General features: G+C 46.4%; 1 pseudogene; it reads left to right on the forward strand.

Annotated features, from left to right (window-relative positions):
• Positions 1–15,396: 15,396 nt before the first annotated feature.
• Gapdh-ps53 (Glyceraldehyde-3-phosphate dehydrogenase, pseudogene 53) lies at positions 15,397–17,188 on the forward strand (annotated as a pseudogene).
• The last annotated feature ends 5,074 nt before the right edge of the window (positions 17,189–22,262 follow it).

Raw genomic sequence — 22,262 nt, forward strand, 5'->3', positions numbered from 1 at the left:
GGAAGGGTTGGGAGGGGAACACCCATAAGGAAGGGGAGGGGGAGGGGGATTTTGCCCGGAAACCGGGAAAGGGAATAACACTTGAAATGTATATAAGAAATACTCAAGTTAATAAAAAAAAAAAAAAGGAATAGTGATTATTGCTTCCTGTTATATTCATATTTGGATGTGAGGTTACGTTTGTGTGCTTTTCTTCTCTTTGTTTTGTTGCCAAGACGATTAGTTTCTTGCTTTTTCTAGGGTGTATCTTGCCTTTTTATGTTGGGCTTTACCATTTATTATCCTTTGTAGTGCTGGATTTCTAGAAAGATATTGTGTAAATTTGGTTTTGTCATGGAATATCTTGGTTTCTCCATCTATGTTAATTGAGAGTTTTGCAGGATACAGTAACCTGGGCTGGCATTTGTCTTCTCTTAGGGTCTGTATGACATCTGTCCAGGATCTTCTGGCTTTCATAGTCTCTGGCGAAAAGTCTGGTGTGATTCTGATAGGTCTGCCTTTTTATGTTACTTGGCCTTTTTCCCTTACTGCTTTTAATATTCTTTCTTTATTTTGTGCATTTGGTGTTTTGACTATTATGTGTCGGGAGGTGTTTCTTTTCTGGTCCAATCTATTTGGAGTTCTGTAGGCTTCTTGTATGCCTATGGGTATCTCTTTTTTTAGGTTAGGGAAGTTTTCTTCTATGATTTTGTTGAAGATATTTACTGGTCCTTTGAGCTGGGAGTCTTCACTCTCTTCTATACTTATTATCCTTAGGTTTGATCTTCTCATTGAGTCCTGGATTTCCTGCATGTTTTGGACCAGTAGCTTTTTCCACTTTATATTATCTTTGACTGTTGAGTCGATGATTTCTATGGAATCTTCTGCTCCTGAGATTCTCTCTTCTTTCTCTTGTATTCTGTTGGTGATGCTAGTATCTACGGCTCCTTGTCTCTTCTTTTGGTTTTCTATATCCAGGGTTGTTTCCATGTGTTCTTTCTTTCTTTCTTTTTTTTTTTTTTTGAGCTGGGGACCGAACCCAGGGCTTTGCGCTTCCTAGGTAAGCGCTCTACCACTGAGCTAAATCCCCAGCCCCCCATGTGTTCTTTCTTGATTGCTTCTATTTCCATTTTTAATTCCTTCAACTGTTTGATTGTGTTTTCCTGGAATTCTTTCAAGGATTTTTGTGATTCCTCTCTATAGGCTTCTACTTGTTTATTTATGTTTTCCTGGAATTCTTTCAGGGATTTTTGCGATTCCTCTCTGTAGGCTTCTACTTGTTTATTAATGTTTTCCTGTGTTTCTCTAAGGGAGTTCTTCACGTCTTTCTTGAAGTCCTCCAGCATCATGATCAAATATGATTTTGAAACTAGATCTTGCTTTTCTGGTGTGTTTGGATATTCTGTGTTTGCTTTGGTGGGAGAATTGGGCTCCGATGATGCCATGTAGTCTTGGTTTCTGTTGCTTGGGTTCCTGCGCTTGCCTCTCGCCATCAGATTATCTCTAGTGTTACTTTGTTCTGCTATTTCTGACAGTGGGTAGACTGTCCTATAAGCCTGTGTGTCAGGAGTGCTGTAGACCTGTTTTCCTGTTTTCTTTCAGCCAGTTATGGGGACAGAGTGTTCTGCTTTTGGGCCTGTAGGTTTTCCTATCTACAGGTCTTCAGCTGTTCCTGTGGGCCTGTGTCTTGAGTTCACCAGGCAGGTCGCTTGGAGCAGGGAGGTTTGTCTTACCTGTGGTCCTGAGGCTCAAGTTTGCTCATGGGGTGTTGCTTATGAGCTCTCCGCGGTGGCAGCAACCAGGAAGATCTGCACCACTCTTTCCGGGAGCTTCCGTGCACCAGGGTTCCAGATGGCATTTGGTGTTTTCCTCTGGAGTCAGAGATGTGGGCCGAGTGTAGACTCTTCTGGTTTCCCAGGCGTGTCTGCCTCTCAGAGAACTGTTTATCCGGTCAGTCCCTTCAGGTTCCGGCGGTGTCTCAGACGCAGTGGATTTCCTGCTCCTGTGCCCTTATCCAAGGGAACCCAGAGGCCGTATACAGTTTCCTCTTGGGCCAGGGATGTGGGCAGGGGTGGGCAGTGTTGGTGGTCTTTTCCGCTCTGCAGTCTCAGGAGTGCCCACCTGTCTCCGCGGTGAGCTCTCTCTCCCACGCGATTTGGGAGCAGTGAGTTGGAGGGAGGGAGCACAAGATTGGGACTCCCACTAGAAACCAGAAGTGTCCGGTCCTAGAGGAATTTTGCCTCTGTGTGTCCCAAGGCCACCAGTCAGGTCGCTTGCAGCAGGAAAGTTGGTCTTACCTGCTGACCCGAGGCTCAAGTTTGCTTATGAGCTCTCCTTGGCGGCAGCAACCAGGAAGCTCTGCGCCGCCCTTTCCGGGCTACATTTATAATCTTAAGGAAGAATTCAGGAGACAGAATTTCAGAATTTCAATCCCAGCTTAAAAAAAAAAAATAAAATAAAATAAATAAAATTTCAGCCTTTTAGGAAAAGTACATTTGTTTATTTTAGGGGGCATTTATATATGCCATGACACACATGTAGATGACAGAGACAACTTTCACTCTGTGGGTGTCAGGGATCAAGTTTGGGTCATCAGGCTTAGCCACAACCACCTTTACTTGCTGAGCCATAGCAGAGGCCCGAAGCTTCAGCCTCCTTTTCCTTTCATACGTTCATCAGTTTGGTGTGTCCAGGGTTCCGTGTTGTCATCTGTAGCCTTGCAGACTTTGTGTGTGGCCCTGTGATGTCGTGGATTAAATACAGGACCTTGTGACTCTAAGCAAGTGCTCTGCCACTGAGCTACAACCCCAGCCCTCTCTCTATTTCATTTTGAGATAGTCCCTTACTGGCCTTTAACTCACACATAACTTAAGCCAGGCCAACGTGCTGACTTCCCAAGAAGCTGGGCTTATAAGGCTTGTGCACCATTCCAGGATGCACATTAACGGTGGATTTTCCTGTGAAGTGGCAGTTCAAGTTTTACTGTCCTCAGTAGCCATCGTACATTGCTCCCACTGTTTATCATTGTCAAAATACACAATTTTGTTCTTCAGACCTTAAGCCTTAGGTCAATGCCTCGAAGTGAGAGTGCTGGGCCAAACTTACACAAACCTCACGTACAATAAATAACACATGGCGAAACCTGACCTGACAGCTTCCAACAAGAAAGCATTCCATTTAACCAACAGGTTTTGAACATCTGCTGTAGGCTGAGCCTTATGCCGGCTCCTGGGGAGGGTCCAAAGAGAAAGGAATGTGGCATGTCCGGTGGCAAGGAAGAAAGTGAGCACAAGGATTGGTGACAAGCTTTGGGAGGCTGGGTCAAGCTCAGTCAATGATAGGCTTGACCTAGGATGGACTTCAGCAAAGGGCACTATAAGAAGATGTTGATTCATCAGAATTGAAGAGTTGGTGGGCATCAAGGACCAGAGGAGGAAAGTTTGTCAGGGGATAGGAAGTGTTGGAGAGAATAAGGGTGTGTGATCAAGAACAGTAGGGCAGTGCGCTTAAGTCCACCTAGGTGTTGTGATGGTTCGAATATGCTTGGCCCAGAGAATGGCACTGTTAGGAGGTGTGGTCTTGTAAGCGTAGTTATGGCCTTGTTGGAGGAAGTGTATCACTGTGAGGGTGGGCTTTAAGACCCTCCTCCTGCCTGAAAGACAGTCTTCTCCTGACAGCCTTCAAATCAAGCTCCTTCTCCAGCACTGCGTCTGCTTGCACGGTGCCATGCTTTTTGCCACAGTGATAATGGACTGAACCTATGAACCTGCAAGCCAGCCCCGATTAAATGTTGTCCTTATAAGAGTTGCCTTGGTCATGGTGTCTGTTCACAGCAATAAAATGCAAACCAACAGAGCTACTCTACTTCTGTACCCGAGAATAGCCTCTCTGGGCCTCGGTTTCCTCACTGTGACTACGTCAAGTTCATGGAGGGAATTATTCACTGCAGCTCTCTCATCCTCTGGGCAGGAGGTTACTGGACAGCAAGATTACACCCTCATCTCTTCTCTGTGTGCCTCTCTCTCCACACCCAGATTTTCTGAAGACTCCAAGGAGACCATGCTGAGCTAGAGCCCAAGCTCAGGCTTCAGAGGGCTCACAGCTACTGGTGGGAAATATCTTCAATTCAAAGCCTACAGACAGCCACACGGCATTAGCTACAAGTCAACTCATGCACCGTGGGGAAACAGGGTGACTTGGGAGGTCACAAACAGAGGTGAGACCCAGGAAACAGCAGTCACTGGACACTAACTGCAGGCTGTGAAATATCCCAAGCCTTTGCTCTCAGTTCTCATCGCTGTGAGGAAACACCTGGCCAATGGAACTTGGGGAAGAGGTTGTTTTGGCTCAAGGTTTGAGAATTCATCACGGGAAGTCACAGGGCAAGGAACAGGACAAGGTCCTTGCCCACAGTCAGGAAGCAGAGAGAGGTGAAGCCTTGCCCCTCGGCTTGATTCCTCTCGTTTATTCATCCTGGGAATGGCGCTGCACATAATTAGGGTGGGTCTTCCCACCTCAACCCAGCCTACAGAGTCCCTTACAAGCATCCACGTATCTTAGGTGGTGATTCTAGATCCTATCAGCTTGCCAATTGGTATTCTCACCTTATCTTCTACCGTCCAGTACTCTCTGAGTCGAACATTCTAGATAACCAGGAGACAGAGATTCCAGGAGCTCAGCTACCAAATGGTCAGGCCTCTGAGCACAAAGGCTCTTTTACTCTGTTGCTCGGGCCACTGGAAAAGCCTGATTCCTGCACCTGGGTCCTCAAGGCTCTCGGGAAGGTGCCTTCCTGTGCAGGAATGCGGTTCCAAGCAGCAGAGGGATGAAAATTGTAAAAAACATCACTTCAGCCAAGTGTGGAGATCGTTAAGCTGCAGGGAGCTGTTAATATCTTCAGTATTTCACAGCAGTTCTGAGTTTCCCAATAGAGAGAGCACCAGCACTCACCCTTTAAGAGGTGAATGAAATCACTCGCTCACCATCCGCCTTCGATTACCTCAGTCTCCAGTTACATCACCGCTAGTGAGATGATTAACAAAACCGTGGTAATGTCGGTGGCGGTGAGTTAAATGCGAATAAAGGGAGCTCGGTTTGTGTTCAATTCCCCACTTGGGGATGGCGCCTAACTGCATTCTTTAGCTTCCTACTGGGATTCCCACTGGGAAGCGAACATGCCTGGCCAAAACCTGGACGTGTATGTGTCGAGCACTGCAGTCCAAGGATGGGGGTCACTTCCCCATCCCAGGCTGAGTTACCAAGGCTGGTGTCATTGAAAGATGGCTGTCCCTCATCAGGCGTTCTCATGAATCACGTAAATAGCGGCAGACACCTTCCAGGGCTGACTTCTGCCACAGATGATGACATCCCCTCTCCTAGCCAAACCAAGTGGAAAATTGGATTTGCAGAATGGGGCTCCCATCACTGCCCAGATGCTTTGTGGTGTCTCGATACCAACTACCACAGATCAGCACAGGCCCCCACGGGATATCAGCAACCCATGTGATGAGCAGTGGGCAAGGCAGCCAGGATCCAGTTCATGCCATGAGCTGGTTCTTACTATGCCAGCAGCCCTTTATAGGATTTCTGAGATATTTCTTGCTTTTTCTAAAAGGACACCGTACAAGGAGAATGAGAGGGCCCTGTTTTTAGAATCCAGCGTTGCCTCTGATTATTGGGGATTTCAGACTATCTGGGATTTCAGGAGCGTTACTTAAAAAGCTTACTGAGTACCAGTTTCCTCACTTCTCAAATAACGGTGATAATAGCAGTGTTGCTAAGGTGACTGGGAGTGGGGAAGGGAATCCTCATGAAAGCTGCCAGGCTGATCACTCTGGAAATGGGAGCTGTGCTTATTGTTGGACACAAATTAAAGTTGATTCTATTTCAGGGTAATTATAAATTAGGTGCTCTAATTCTAACAGGGTGCTAGAATCCAAGTGTGTGTGTGTGTGTGTGTGTGTGTGTGTGTGTGTGTGCATGCACACGCATGCCCCTGTACTAAAGACATGAGCTTGAGTCCTAGCAAAAATGAGAAGAGAGACTAGTGCTTTGTGTTGTATTACACATCTGTGCTGTGCCTAAGAGAGGCCTCTGCACTGGGTCAGAAAACTGCGACTCATTGTTTTCTTTTCCCTACTAATTAGATTTGCTTTAGAGGATCACACCACTATCCACTTTCACCTCTACTTCCCCTCGACCTTTGTCTGCCTCCTCATCTCCCCACAAATCTCTCATGTCTACTATTCTCCTGTGACCCACCAGTGTTAATGGGGTGAGGAACTCAGCAGAGGGTGCACAACTAAAGAGACTCAATCCCCCATCTCTCAGGAGCTACCAATAGCCAATGTTTCAGAAGGAAAGGAAAGGGTCTGTGAACCCGCCCTCCCTTGACTGACTGTTGAGTGGACCAGTCCTGTGTGGGTTCAGTAACTGCCAACACTGAGTTAATGATTCCTGTAATTGTACGGGTCTAGGGAATGGCGTTTCCCAGACCTCCAGCTTACCTGCTCTGATTCATTTCCCACCCTCTCCTCCCAGTGTTCCCTGAGCCTACAGCAAGTGATAACACCTTATTTTTAGAGGCGGGGTCTTCTGCTAGACCTGAAGCTGGAGTTGTTGCCAAAGCTAGCTAGATCTTAGGTCTTAGACCTGTATTAGATCCTTCAGTGCTGGAGTTCTGGGCATGCATGTGATGGTTTGTATATGTTCCGTCCAGGGGGTGGCAGGATTAGAAGGTATGGCCCTTGGAGTAGGTGTGTCACAGTGGGTGTGGGTTATAAGACCCTCATTCTAGCTGCCTAGAAGCCAGTATTCTACTAGCAGTCTCCAGATGAAGACGTAGAACTCTCAGCTCCTCCTGCACCATGCTTGCCTGGATGCTGCCATGCTCCCACCTTGATGATAATGGACTGAACTCCTGAACCTGTGAGCCAGCCCCAATTTAATGTTGTTCTTTATAAGACTTGTCTTGGTCATGGTGTCTGTTCACAGCAGTAAAACCCTAACTAAGACAATGCACACCCTGCCTGGCTTTCTGCAAGTCAGAATTCAAACTCATGTCCTCATGTATACAGCAAGAGCTCTTATCCACTGAGCTGGCTCCTTAACCCCTGGACTCTCGTTTGTTTTGTTTAAAAACAAAAGAAAACATGACTTGATACTTGCTTTGGTCCTGAAATAATACTGATTTTAGGTTATGTAAAGTCAAGTTTGTTTTTAGAAATGACTTATCTGCTGTTCGTTTGTGATATGGTGTGGTTCAGTTCTTGTCTTCCCCGGGTTTCAGTTTTCTTGCTGTTTTATGAAAGAGTCTAAGCTAAGAACGACTCAGAAGAAATATGGAAACAGACTTTTCCTGATCATGAGTTAGGCAGTGTATTCTTTGACATACAAACTGAAAGACCCTAGGGGTTTTTGCCAGCCTTACACCTACCCGTCCTGGGGCAAGGCTAGGCCTAGTTCCATTCTCTACCCACAGTTTTTGGGAGGAGCAGGAACAGTCTTGAAAAACTGCAGAATGTACTGACTGATAGCCACCTGACCCCTCTGGTCCCAGACAGAGTTCGCATTCATGTCATAATCTGTCCATGCTTGTTAGCCAATAGATTCAAAAGTCAATATGCTTTGTAAATAAGTTTAAACTGTAACCTTGCTGATGTAACCTGTACCCTCTAAAAGGTATAAAAACTGCTTGTTCTAGCCATTCGGGGTCGACTTCTAGTCACTTGCCACGAGGGGCTGATTGAAGGTTGATCCCAATACACCAGAAAATAAACCTCTTTGGTTTGCATCGAACTCCGTTTTTGTGTCTTACTTGGGGGTCTCTCAATAATTAAAATTCACTTTGAATCTTACAAAACAAATGTACAAGGAATAAAAGAGAAGGTGGACATATTGAATTTGACCAGAATTTAAGCTCTAAAGGACACCATCAAGAAAGGTAGAGAGGGCCTGGAGAGTCAGCTTAGGAGTTGAGTACACTTGTGTTCTTGCAGAGGACCTGGGTTTGATTCCATGGTGATTTACAGCCATAACTCCAGTTCCAGGGGATCTGATGCCCTCTTCTAACCTCTGCATGGTGTATGTATATTCAGGCAAGACACATACACAATGAAATGAATAATGCATCTCATAAATAAAGCTGTAAAAGCAAGTTAAATGGCAGCTGGCATTGGAGGCATAAGCCTGTGACACGAGCACTAAGGAGCCTAGGGCCAGAAGATTTTGGCAAGTCCAAATTGTCCCATATAGTGAGACACCCTGTGTCAGAAAAAAGTCTCAAACAAATAAAAGGTATGACAATGTATTCCAATAACCCCAGTACTTGGCGGATAGAGACAGGATTAGGAGTCTAAGGTTGCCCTTGACTACATAGTGAATTCAAAGTCAATCTAGAACATATTAGAACTTGCCTCAGAAAAACCAGGTATCTTGGGTAATTCGAGCTTTTGGGTTAATATTCACTAATCAGTGAGTGCATACCATGTGTGTTTTTCTGTGATTGGGTTACCTCGCTCAGGATGATATTTTCTAGTTCCATCCATTTGCCTATGAATTTCATGAAGTCAATGTTTTTGATAGCTGAGTAGTACTCCATTGTGTAGATGTACCACGTTTTCTGTACCCATTCCTCTGTTGAAGGGCATCTGGGTTCTTTCCTGCTTCTGGCTATTATAAATAAGGTTGCTGGGGTTGGGGATTTAGCTCAGTGATAGAGCACTTGCCTAGCAAGCGCAAGGCCCTGAGTTCAATCCCCAGCTCTGGAAAAAGAAAAAAAAGAAAAAGAAATAAATAAGGCTGCTATGAACATAGTGGAGCATGTGTCCTTGGTATATGGTGGGGGCATCTTTTGGGTATATGCCCAGGAGTGGTATAGCTGGGTCTTCAGGTAATACTATGTCCAATTTTCTGAGGAACCTCCAGACTGATTTCCAGTGGTTGGACCAGTTTGCAATCCCAACAACAGTGGAGGAGTGTTCCTTTTTCTCCACATCCTTGCCAGTATCTGTTGTCACCTGAGTTTTTGATCTTAGTCATTCTGACTGGTGTGAGGTGGAATCTCAGGGTTGTTTTGATTTGCATTTCCCTGATAACTAAGGATGCTGAATATTTCTTTAGATACTTCTCAGACATTTGATATTCCTCAGCTGAGAATTCTTTGTATAGTTCTGTACCCCATTTTTAATAGGGTTATTTGACTAGCCCCTTCAGCTCCTTCAATCCTTTCTCTAACTCCTCCAATGGGGACCACATTCTCAGTTCAATGATTGTCTGCTAGTATTTGCCTCTGTATTTATCATACTCTGGCAAAGCCTCTCAGGAGACAGCTATATCAGGCTCCTGTCAGCGTGCACTTCTTGGCATCAGCAATATTTTCTGGGTTTGGTGGCTGTATGTATATGGGCTGGATCCCTAAGTGGGACAGGCTCTGAATGGCCATTCCTTCAGTTTCTGCTCCAAACTTTGTCTCCATATCTCCTCCTATGAATATTTTTGTTCCCCCTTTTAAGAAAGACTGAAGCACCTGCACTTTGGTTGTCCTTCTTCTTGAGCTTCATGTGGTCTGTGGATTGTATCTTGGGCTTGCAAACCCATAAGAACAACAATACCAACTAACCAGAGCTCCCAGGGACTAAACCACCATCCAAAGAGGACACATGGACAGACCCATGGCTCCAGCTGCATGTGTAGCAGAGGATGGCTTTGTTGGGCACCAATAGGAAGAGAAGCCCTTGGCCCTGCCAAGGCTGGACCCTCCAGTGTAGTGGAATGTCAGGGCAGGGCAGTGGGAAGGGGTGGGTGGTTGGGGAGGGGGAACATCCTCATAGAAGAAGGGAAATGGGGGGATGGGATAGGGGGTTTATGGATGGGAAACCGGGAAAGAGGATAACATTTGAAATATAAATTTAAAAAAATATCCAATTAAAAAAATAACCAGGAAAAAAAGAAAAGAAAAGCCAGGACAAGGACAACCTCCAGAATGATGTGAAGTACTTACAGATTCAGATAGATTATAAGAGATTTGAACTTAGAATAAGTAACACTGACACTTTAAAGCAGAAAGACAATCCAACTCTAATCATAGACAAAAGATTCGACAAGTTATTTCTCTGGAGAAGATTTGCTCATGGTGCCATGAGCCAGCACAGAGGCAGAACCACTTCACTGTCCCAGCGCGACTGTAACTTGTGGAGGCTCAGGAAAAAGTTGAGACTCCCACAGTTGCTGGGGCGTGTGTGAACCTGCCAGGATGAAATATATTTCTTTGTTTTGTAAACTGAACTAAAAAAAAATCAATAAAGTAATAAAAGATAAAGGGGAGTCTGGATTGGTGTGACATCCTTTCCCAGTTCCCCTCCCCTTTAACCTTCAATGAAACTAACTGCCACCACCCATCTGCTGCCGGCTCTGTGGCCACGCTAGAATTACACACCGAGGCCACTTAGGGCCTTTAAACTGAGTTTATTGTAATTTATCTTTTTATTCTTTCAACAGTAGCAAAATCTCACCAGTCTATTGTGTACACAGGAGCTGATCTGTGAGTCAAACGGTTTTTACAATAGACTGGTGAGATTTTTTATTTTTATTTTTTAAAGAGCCGGGGTGGGGAAGTGTGATCACTTCATTTTTTTTTTTTTTTTTTGTTTTGTTTTTAAAGCTTTTCCTGATACCCAGGCAGGCACTACCATTTACTTGCATTTATTCCTGGCTTCCAGGGGCAAGAGGCATTCCTCTTATCTAAGGGAGGCCGGCTGGGCTTTTTCTCCGTTTGTAACTGTCAGAAATCCAGCCTTCTCCCAGCGGGGCTGCTGGAGCGCTGCACGGTTCTACACCTGAGATGTTTGCTGCAAGAAGCCCATTAGCCAAATGCCTAAGGCTCGCTGCTTGTTTTCCCTGCTTGCTTTGTTTTTCTCCGGACATAATGCTTTGTTTGCAACACAGTAATTGTTCCACGGCCAGTGATTCCTCCATCAGAAACAGGAATGTGAACCAGAATGCACAGGCAGGGGGCACAGGGGGGATGACAAATGTCCACAGGCTGATCCTGATGTCAGAGCCGCACTGCAAAACACCTCCTCTGCAGACGTTACCCATCCTGCCCACACTGCCTCGCCAGCCCTGCTGCTGCTTACTTCTAAGTATGTGTGTGGTGTGTGTGTGGGGGGGGGGGGGCAGGTGCGAGCCCAAACCCAATGGAGGCTGATAATCCCAAATCTGTGCTTTTAACTTGGGGACCTCGGTCTAGCCATGAAACATATCACAAGGGCTCTGTTGGGGTTTAAATCTCAGCTCGCGGGGCTGGGGATTTAGCTCAGTGGTAGAGAGCTTACCTAGGAAGCGCAAGGTCCTGGGTTCGGTCCCCAGCTCCGAAAAAAAGAACCAAAAAAAAAAAAAAAAAAAAAATCTCAGCTCGCGTCCAGACAGAACAGACCAAACCAGCATGGTTCCACGTAGAGAGGTTTAATGAGAAAAGAGTAGAAGAGAAGAGGCCGGCCATGAGCACGTGGAGGGAAGGGAGGGGAAATGGGGACAGCAAAGAGCAAGAGCAAGAGAGAGAGAGGAGGGGCCAAGCAGCCTTATATAGTGTCAGGCACAGCTGGCCGTTGCCAGGCAACTATGGGTCGGGGCGCCAGGTAGCTGTGGGGGTGGAGCTTAGACAGAATACCAACAGGCACTGCAGGTCAGTGCCTAGCTCTGAGCAAGGGCTGTCCAGTTCCACAGGGCACTTGAGTCTCTGGGGGAATGCTCAGCCTGCCACAGGAACCCTGTGAACTATTTGGTCACCTGGACTCCAAGCAGGTAATGAGGTTTTGGTATAGACACACAATTCCCTATGTGTGTACAGAACCCTCTCAGGATAGCCATGCCTGAAGCTAGGCTGGATCTGCAGGCCTTTCCAAATAAAGCCTGGTAACACCTCAGCCAGCAAGAAGAGTGGCCCAATGTGAGCCCGTGATGGCCCAGAGACAGCTGGCACTGAGAAGATGAGCCTTGAGCAAGCAGTCACTTTGAGGTAGGGGTATAATGCTTCATAGGCTGAGTGCTTGCCCAGTACATACAAAGGCCTTGATCCCCAGCACCGCCCAAACTGTAATCCAGCCCTTGCCAGGCTACAGGCAGGAAGAAAAGAGGTTCCTTTTTCAGGGTTACCAATGAGTTCTAGGTCAGTCTGGGCTCCCTGAAACTCTGACTGAAAATAACAGAAACAAAGAAGGAAAAAGGTGAACTTTCCTCAGGCCCCGCCTTGCCTCCTCAGCCAGTGTTCTTCCTGCTTCTCAGCCTACTTCTCCTGCGCTGTTACTTCCTCTGCCTTTTTTCAAAGTGTGTCCCTTCCCTTCCCCACCTCCCCTTCTCTTCCCTTCCCTGTATTGCCTCTCTCTCTCTCTCTCTCTCTCTCTCTCTCTCTCTCTCTCTCTCTCTCTCTGTTGTTTAGTCTTTACCTTCCATCGTGTCTTTTTTTCTCTATGGGTACACTCTCTCTCCTTCTCAGCCCTCCTTTCAGCTGAAGCACCTCTTGGCTACCTCACCCTGGGCCCCTTTGAAGGACACATATTTTGTAGATAGCTGTAGAATTTGGTCTGAGAGAAAAGTTAAACCAAATGAAACCAGAGAGAAAGCAAGTTAGGATGACAGAGTGGTCTGATAGCCATCCCTGTAGTCAACCTTCCTGTCAGCATTGATCCATGCCCTTCCAGCAGACTCCCCATCTGGTGGGGGTTCCGCAAAAATGTCAAGTATGGCCTCGGGGCTCACTGCTCATGTATAAATTCACAGGCAGTGGACGGAGGGTCTCAAGGTCATACCACCAACTTTCTGCATGGCTGGACCTCCCAGAATTCCATATACTGCTCTGATGAATGTGTTTCTCTTCCTCAGCAGACCAGACATCTTGACAGTAAGACGTTTGTGTAGAGACGGGCAAGGGGTGCACAGCTGTCCCCAGTCCCTTCAGGGAAGATAAAGAACAAATGCATGAATCATAATGACGTCACTTCCTGTCCAGGGCTCCATGAGGGGACCACCTGAAGTGATACAGGCAGTGAGGCCTCCCAATCCAGCACACCTGCTTACCAGCAGGTAAATGCTGCCTCTCACAGATTAGAGATGGCTCTGGCAAAGCAGGTGAGAAGGGCATCTCTGCCCCTTTCTGCTCTCCGAAGACTGCAGGATACCTGAGCGAAGAGGCATCTAAAAGCCAGGCCTCCCAGCTCCCACAACCATGACTATATGGCTGCTTTGGTTTCCTGGCACTTTTCTCCATGTGGAGATTGCAGGGCTGGACTCCATGAGTTTCTCAAGGCCCACCCTACTGGCCTGTCTTTCGAGTCAGTTATGATCTATACTGCAGAATTGATTTGGAAACTCATGTATTTTCATGATGGCTGTCAGGAGTTTGCTCACCCACTCCAACCCCTGTCTCTCTAGCTCTGGCCATAGCCTGAAGAGCCACTGTCACATGATCACCACTTTGATGTGCTGTGGCTTCGAATCTGGATTACCCAGTGCTTTTAAGTAACCCTCTTTGAGGAGAGCCTCAAAAATGCAGCTATCAGGGCCTAAAGTCAAAGTCCTTCCTATGTGCATCAAGATTGATTTATTCTGTGGGTATGCCTGCATGCTTGAGTGTGTGTGTGTGTGTGTGTGTGTGTGTGTGTGTGTGTATGTGTGTCCATCATGTCCATGCAAGTTCCTGAGGAGGACAGAAGAGTTTTAGATCCCTTGGAATGAGAATTGCAAGCACTTGTGAGCACCTGATGTAGGTGGTATGAAGGAATCTTTGCAAGACTGGCAAGTGCTTTTACTGCTAAGCCACTTCTCCAGCCCTAGCTTACACCATCACGAGAGGAAATGTGTAAAGAAAAGCCGTCTTTGCACACAGTTTTGAATAGCATCATGATGCCCTTGTTATGAGGCATAAAAAAGAATATCATTCATTAAAAGACATTTCAACGGGGAGATATTTGGGGACTTCTTACATATGTTCTCAGAATCACATGTGTTCTTAGAGAATCATAATGCGGTATTCCTATATATGGAATCACACACACACACACACACACACACACACACACACACACACACACACGGTTCTTTCTGTCGCTGTGGTTCTGACAGTTCTGAGAGCATGGGGACACCAGGATGCCACTCTGGTATCTCAGGTACCAGGAGCTTTGCAGCTTCAACAAAGATGAATTCCAAGAGTAAAAACACTTAATTAGAGAGACGAGGAAGAGAAAGACAAAGAGGAGGGGAAAAGAGGAGGAAGTGGCAGAAGAGGAGAAAGAGAACAGGACAAAGCAACCCTGCAATTCCACCCCTAAGGATATGTCCAAGAGAAACTGAAGCTCATAAAACCCACACCAAGACTGTATTGGAACACTTAGAGCAGCACTAGTCCCCCAACCAGAAACTGTCCAGCCACTTAACAGGAAGACAAAAAGGTGTCATCCCCCTGTGGAAAACTAAGAACCAATGAGAAGTAAGAAATGATAGCAGCGGGCTGGAGAGATGGCTCAGCCGTTAAGAGCACTAGATGCCCATGCATAGGATCCTGGTTCCATTCTCAGCACTGTACATGGAAGCCCACATTAATCTCCAACTCCGGTTTCAAAGGATCCAACGTCATCTTCTGGCCTCCATGAGCATAGCACACATATAGTGCACAGATATATAAATGCTGGCAAAATATTCATAAAATTGATTTTTTTTAAAAAGGTAAATCTAGAGAGAGATTAAATTGGGGCTAGGTCAGTGCTTGAGGAACATGAGCAAGACTTTGGCTCAGCTGTGGGGGAGAGGATTAGTCATTGCCTGGAGTTGGAGTGGGAGGAGAAGTTGATGGCAAGCAAGCACAGAGGAGCTTCCAAAGTAACAGGAGTGTCTGGGAGTGACCCTGAGTGACCGTTCCCAGCTTTACCACAGTCTCCGAAGCCTCAGAATCGATTAAAACCTTAGTTGGATTGACAAGCCTTTGTTTTGGAGATTAGACTCTGTTAACTTGGTGGTCACTTCTGACTGTACAAATGACTGATTTGCAGAGTCATTGTAGTGGTGCCATGTCTCAGATGTGTCACCAGTGAGAGAGGAGTGAGTGACCATGCCAAGCAGGCTTGGGGTTGAGGGTGAGTCACGCAATTACACTTGTTAAGGCTGAAAAGCTGGCCTACAGTAGGAACAAAATTCAAAAACTCTAGTATTCTTTTCCCTGGGTAACAGAGAGACGGGAGATGAAATCATAGCTCTGGGAAGGAGGAAGGGATGAGGCATGGGGTGCAGCCTGGAGCTGACCTTCAAGGGAGAAAAAAACAATGACCTCCTGGGAGAGGCTGATTCAAGAACATGCATGGGAAAGAGATGAAGTAGTCAACCAGATGTGCACGCCTGGAACCCCAGAACTCAAGATGCTGAGATGAAAGCATAAATCATCTTCAGGCTCTCTGCTCCTCCCTGTTCCAGAGACAGCCGCATCTTCTCGTGCAGTGCCAGCCTCGTTTCGTAGACAAGATGGTGAAGGTCGGTGGGAACAGATTTGGTCGTATTGGGTACCTGGTTACCAGGGCTGACTTCTCTGCATCTGGCAAAGTGGAGATTGTTGCCATCAATGACTCCTTCATTGACATCAACTACATGGTCTACATGTTCCAGTATGACTCTGCCCATGGCGAACTCAATGGCACAGTCAAGGCTGAGAAAGGGAAGCTTGTCAACAACGGGAAGCCCATCACCATCTTCCAGGAGCAAGATCCCGCTAACATTAAATGGGGTGACGCTGGTGCTGAGTATGTCATGGAGTCTACTGGCTTCTTCACCACCATGGAGAAGGCTGGAGTTCACTTGAAGTGTGGGGCCAAAAGGGTCATCACCTCCCCCACTTCGGCCAATACCCCCATGTTTGTGATGGGTGTGAACCATGAGAAATATGACAACTTCCTCAAGATTGTCAGCAATGCATCCTGCACCACCAACTGCTTAGCCCCCCCACCCTCCGGCCAAGGTCAACCATGACAACTTCAGCATCATAGAAGGACTCATGACCACAGTCCATGCCATCACTGCCACTCAGAAGACTGTGGATGGCCCCTGTGGAAAGCTGTGGCGTGATGGCCATGGGGCAGCCCAGAACATCATCCCTGCATCCACTGGTGCTGCCAAGGCTGTGTGTGGGCAAGGCCATCCCAGAGCTGAACAGGAAACTCACTGGCATGGCCTTCCATGTTCCTACCCCCAATGTATCCATTGTGGATCTGATGTGCTGCCTGGAGAAACCTGCCAAGTAAGATTACATCAAGAAGGTGGTGAAGCAGGCGTCTGAGGCCCCACTAAAGGGCATCCTGGGCTACACTGAGGACCAGGTTGTCTCTTGTGACTTCAACAGCAACTTCCACTCTTCTACCTTTGATGCTGGGGCTGGCATTGCTCTCAGTGACAACTTTGTAAAGCTCATTTCCTGATATGACAATGAATACAGCTACAGCAACAGAGTGGTGGACTTCATGGCCTATATGGCCTCCAAGGAGTAAGAAGCCTTGGACCACCCAGCCCAGCAAGGATAATGAGAACAAGAGAGAGGCCCTCAATTGCTGAGGAGTCCCCATCCCAACTTGGCCCCCAACACTGAGCATCTCCCTCATGATTTCCATTCCAGACCCCCATAATAACAGGAGGGGCCTAGGGAGCCCTCCCTACTCTCTTGAATACCAGCAATGACGTTCCACTGCACCCACACAAAAATCCATCTTCAGCTACGTAGTGAATCTGAGGTCAGCCCAGGCTACATGAGACCTGGCCAAGTGGGAAAAAAGAGGGAGGTGGAATGAAAAAGGGAAGAGAAGGATATGAAAACCTCTTTTTTTAAACAAAGAAAGGAAGGAAGAAAGGAAGAAAGAAAGAAAGAAAGGAAGGAAGAAAGGAAGGAAGAAAGAAAGAAGCAAAGAGCTACCTACTTTCCAGAGCCAAGAAATTATAAACAAGCCTTTTCTCCTCTATAAGTGTCTTTGAGGCCATGTGAAAGCTGCATAGTGTGGCTGGTTCATTAATTAAGGATTGTCCTGTGCCCTTAAGACCGCTAACCATCCCACCCATGCCGGCTGAATCCCAGAAGCAACCCTGAGTCACAGTAATACTGAAAACGACCGTGTAGAGTTCAAATCACCTATAGCAAGTGACCTCTTCCATTTGGAGCTCTTTCCTGTAGTCTGACATCACATTGAGGGGTACCAGGCCATTCAGGGGGCTGAAACCTGTCCAGTGAAGCAGTAGGTGCTTAACTAGATTGAGTGCAGACGTCATCATGGGAGCATGGCCCAGAGAGGACTTTCTACTCTTGACTTTTCTTTTTCTAGACTTCCCCATCATTCCGACCCCAAACTTGTACTCGGTGTCATTACAAAGTTCTGGAAAAGCTGCTGGTGGAGGGGCTACAGAGTGTTGGTGTTGGAAGCCACTGTTAGGAAACTGAGGCAGCATGGAATGGCAGCTGAGACGAGTCTCAATTTTGAAGGTAGGATGTCCAGGGATGTCAAACATCCACTGTTCAGGGTACTGTTCCAGCCTCTCTTTCCACAAGGGATGCAAGGGATCATCAGTAGTTCAAACCCATCATTGGCCACACAATAATTAAAAGCCAGCCAGGGCTACAAGAGGCCCTATCTCAAAAAAAAGTCTGGTATAAATAAATACTACTGAAGTCAACAATAATGGTCTACCTTGTTTTAATAACAGCTATATAGATTTCTACCATATGGATGGATTTCTTAACATTTTTCATAACACTTATGTGTTGATGTATCTAAGTACACACAAGGGTCAATGGCAACTTGCAGTCATTAGTTTTCTCCTTCTACCTTGTGGGTCTTAGGGATCTGACTTAGGCCCCTCAGGCTTGGTGGCAAATGGCTTCATTTGTTGAAACATCTGTTGACTGCTGAATGTCGACCCATTCTTCTAAACATACTGCTCTCAACTCAGTCCTCCTGTCTTTCCTCCCAAGTTGTATCCCAAGTGGCTGGGTAGCCAGCACACTCGATAATGACCTCTGCTTTGGGCAGAGACCCTTACCAACTAGAATGAGGTGACTTTTCTCTCTGCTTTTCAAGATGCTCAGGTGCCAAATGCCTTGTTTCCTAGTAACTTGAAGTGACCGTCAAATGCCTTTGTTTGCACAGTAGTCTTTTCTGGAGGGAAAGGATGAGAAGGAGACGCACAGATCAGATGGATCTAAATTGAACACATTCTCAGTGCTTAATTTCCCCAATGTAGAGCACAAACAGCCTTCTGGGAATCCTTCCCCAGCGGTGTCTGCAGTCTTAACCACTCACAGCCATTAACCATATTGAGTCTCAAGGGGCTCCACTCCCCAGCACCCCCCAAGAACCCAGCCAGAGCCACCATTTACCCTAGTACGTGTCCCGTAAGTGGTGCTAACCAATCTTCCTAATACAGGCTGACCATAACACTGCTCGGCAGTGCCTTGATGTTTAGATTCTGATGAGAAAAAGAAAACAGCAAGTCGGCCTTCAGAGTCATGCACTCCCGTTCCAATTAAGATGTCCATTCTTTGGTGTCCCTTTCTGTTAGTAGTCCTATCCATTGACAATCAAGGGGTTAAAAAAGATCAATATGAAGGTGGAATCCTCAGACATCATTCCTTTTTTCAACCTTCATCCAATCAAGTCTCCTCTGTGATTTTTTTTTCTAGTTTTGTGACAGAGTCTTAGTGTATGCTCCAGGCTGGTCTTATGCTGGTGGTCCTTCGGCCTCAGCCTCCCAAGCTGTGGATCACAGTCCTTTACTACCATATCTGACCATGATGGATCTAATACAAGTCCTGAAGTTGGCACACAGGTAAAATTAACTTAAAATGAATAAGTCTAACTTAAAATATACTTTTAGAAAGAGTAGAAATAGCAGAACCACGTCTGAGGATATTGCTCAGTTGGTTAAGTGCTTGCCTACTGGCTAGAAGCCCTGGCTTCAATCCCCCAGTACCAGTTAAACAAAACTGGGTGCCATAGCACACACCTACAATCCCAGGATTCAAGGTTTGAAAGGGAAATGAACAGAAATTCAAGGTCATCCCTGGCTACTTATTGAATTTTTTGCCAGCCTGGGCTTCTTAAGATCCCTGCCAGAGAGAAAGAGGACGGTGAAGTAGGAAGAGGAGCAGGAAGGAGAAGGGAAAGGAAAGAAGAAGAGAGAGAGACAGAAACAGAGAGAGAGACAGAGACAGAGAGACAGAGGCAGAGAGAAACAGAGACAGAGACAGACAGAGACAGAGACAGACACAGACAGAGACAGAGACAGACACAGACAGAGACAGAGACAGACAGAGACAGAGACAGACAGAGACAGAGACAGAGACAGACAGAGACAGAGACAGACAGAGACAGAGAAAGAAAAGAAACAAAGAAGACAGGCAAGGATAAAAGTTAAATACACCCCTATACTCTGATCTGGCAAGATGGCTTAGTGAATAAAGGCATTTGCTTTGAAATCCCAATGACCTAAGTTTAATCCTCCAAATTCACTTTAATCCTCTGACTGCTCACACTAACATTGTAGCACACACACACACACACACACACACACACACACACACACACACACGTTACAAACTGTAAGGCTCATGGTAAAGGCAATGCCAGGAACAACCTGGTAGACTATGTGGAACTGTCGACCATCTTGTTCATGTACCTTGCAGAGTGACTTTTCAATTATTCCATCGGGAAAGGAAATCTGTGTCTCTCAGATGGCCCAACAGTTCAAGTCATCTTTGAGAGTCGGCTTGGCCTACTGCCAAGCCTGATGACTCGAGTTCAATCCTTAGGGCCCGTGTGGTGGAAGAAGAGAACCAGCTCCCACAAGGTGTGCTCATATCCCCACATGTGGGCTGGACTTGCCCACCATATGCAAGTACACACACAAAATAAGAAATAACGGTTTGCTTTAAAGGCATGGAATCTGCATTTGAACCCCTTCCTTCTAGATTGGTGTGCCTTCTTCAGCCAGTAGAACATGATCGAAGCAAGGTAGTTGTGATCCTAGTCTCAATCCTAGACCTTGGACATTTCCTCCTTCTCATCTCTTTGTTACCCCCTAAGGTCTGGGATGAGCCACCAGAAGGAAGAAAAACAAGAGAAACGGTGGCTAAGAGGGAATGTAGAGTGGCTCTCTGCTATCAAGTGTCAGAGCCACATAACTAAGCTGCAGCTCCTGAGGATGGCAATGGAAACCCAGCCCAGACCAGGAGGACCACCTGCCTGACCTCAGCCCAGATGGCCAGCCTGGAGAATTGTGAGCTAAACAGCTGACTCTTGTTTCTAAACCATCACGTTAGGCGGATCGGTCTTACAAAAACACTGAACAAACACAAAAGCCCAGAGAGTAGCCTGTGCACAGAAGAGCAGGGAGCTAATAGCTGCAAGACAAGACAATGTTTTTAAATATATTGGAAGAGTATTTACATATTTAGTGAAGACTTGTACAATGCTTTGCTTTGGTTCATGGAGAGGTTGGCAGTTTGCTGTGAGTTGAACCAGGTCTGGGGATAAAGCTCAGTGGGCTAAAGCTTGTGTCTGGTTAGGCACAAGATGCTGGCTTCAATCTCTGACCACACACACACACACACACACACACACACACACACACACACACACAGAGGCATGAATGTGCACACACATGCACATGCACTCATGCATGCCCACATGAGTGCACATGTGCACATTCGTATGAGAATGAAACTGTATATCCCTACAGTTCTAAATGTCTCATCTAACAACAGTCACATGACCACCATAAAACAAATACTGGATAGCATTTCAGCCCCCATTTTTGGTACCAACTGACTTTAACAAGCTCAGAAAAAGGGGTGCATGATCTTTCGCAGGAACTGAAGTGACATCAGGAAGAAACCAAAGTTCTTAACCTCCCTTGGAAGTTAAGAAATAATGGAATAATCGTGCTTGCTGGAGGCGGGAAGACGAACATCAGGAGGAATGACCCAGAGATTTCGTGGATAACTCAATGGAGCGGCGCACACTGTTGGAGATTCTGAGACAGAGGACAGTGGATTTTTACCATAAACCAGTGGAGCTTCTACATAAACAATCGCCAACCTATAAATTCAGCATACGGTGAGAAGTACCACGCACGCATTCAGTGTGAGCATGCGTGAACGTGCTGCAAGCGTTAGAGTCCCCCTCCCCGGTCAAGGGCCACTCTTCCCTCCCAGTGCCAGGCAGCTTCAAGCCCCAGCTCCCATTCAGCCGTGTGATTGGGAGATAAACAACAGACCACCCACAGTGTGCTATCTATGTTTCTAAGCTGGTACATTGATCACTGACCTGTGTTAAATGCACTTGACTTCCAATATTTTCAACTTATGACAGGTTTATTGGGGGTGTAAGTCCATTCCGGATTGTGGCATACTGTATGCATACGCATGAATATATAGCAGGCATAAATAACATTCAAATGTAGGACTGGAGGGATGGCTCAGTGGTTAAGAGCATTGACTGCTCTTCCTAGAGGTTCTGAGTTCAAATCCTAGCAACCACATGGTGGCTCACAACCATCTGGGATGAGATCTGATGCCCCCTTCTGGTGGGTCTGAAGACAGCTACTGTGTACTTCTATATGATAATTAAATAAATCTTTAAAAAAATAAAATAAAATTCAGATGTGAAAAATAGATTTCATGGTTTTCTTTCCCTTTTATTTTTTTCCTTTTTTACTATATTTGCCAGTTCTCTATGATGAGCCTGAACTTCTGGCTTTGAATGCAGTCTTGCCATCCAGTCTGTGAGTACAGAACTGTAAAGGCCTGCCGTGCTGCTGACTCAGCAGCTATGCTGATGGTTTCTGTGAAAACACAGAGGCCATTTATCAATAATAACTGTCCTCGAGTTGTCAGGGCTCTTGCTGAGGTTTGACCTCCTACAGTGGCCACCCCCTTCTCCCCATCTCCTTCCTCTGCGGATCATCTAGACACCATCATCCCTGGCTTCCCCTCTACACCATCATTCCAACTGCTTGCCCACCGCTCACCTTTCTGTCTTCAAATTGTCTTTAACAGAGCTACCAGAATGGCTTTTCTAACCAGTCACCACAGATCTTTGACTTATCTAAGTTCCCATGATCCCCTTCATCTCCAGGGTCTGTGGAAACACCTTATGGAGGCACACAGGGAGCTCCCTGCCCTGCTCACTGCTGGCCTTATCTCTCACCATCTCTCAAGCTCGACTCCCATACTGGGCTTCCTCAGGCCCCTTTATTTTGTTATG

This window comes from Rattus norvegicus, chromosome 1 (assembly GCF_036323735.1).
Source record: "Rattus norvegicus strain BN/NHsdMcwi chromosome 1, GRCr8, whole genome shotgun sequence".
Taxonomy (NCBI): Eukaryota; Metazoa; Chordata; class Mammalia; order Rodentia; family Muridae; genus Rattus; species Rattus norvegicus.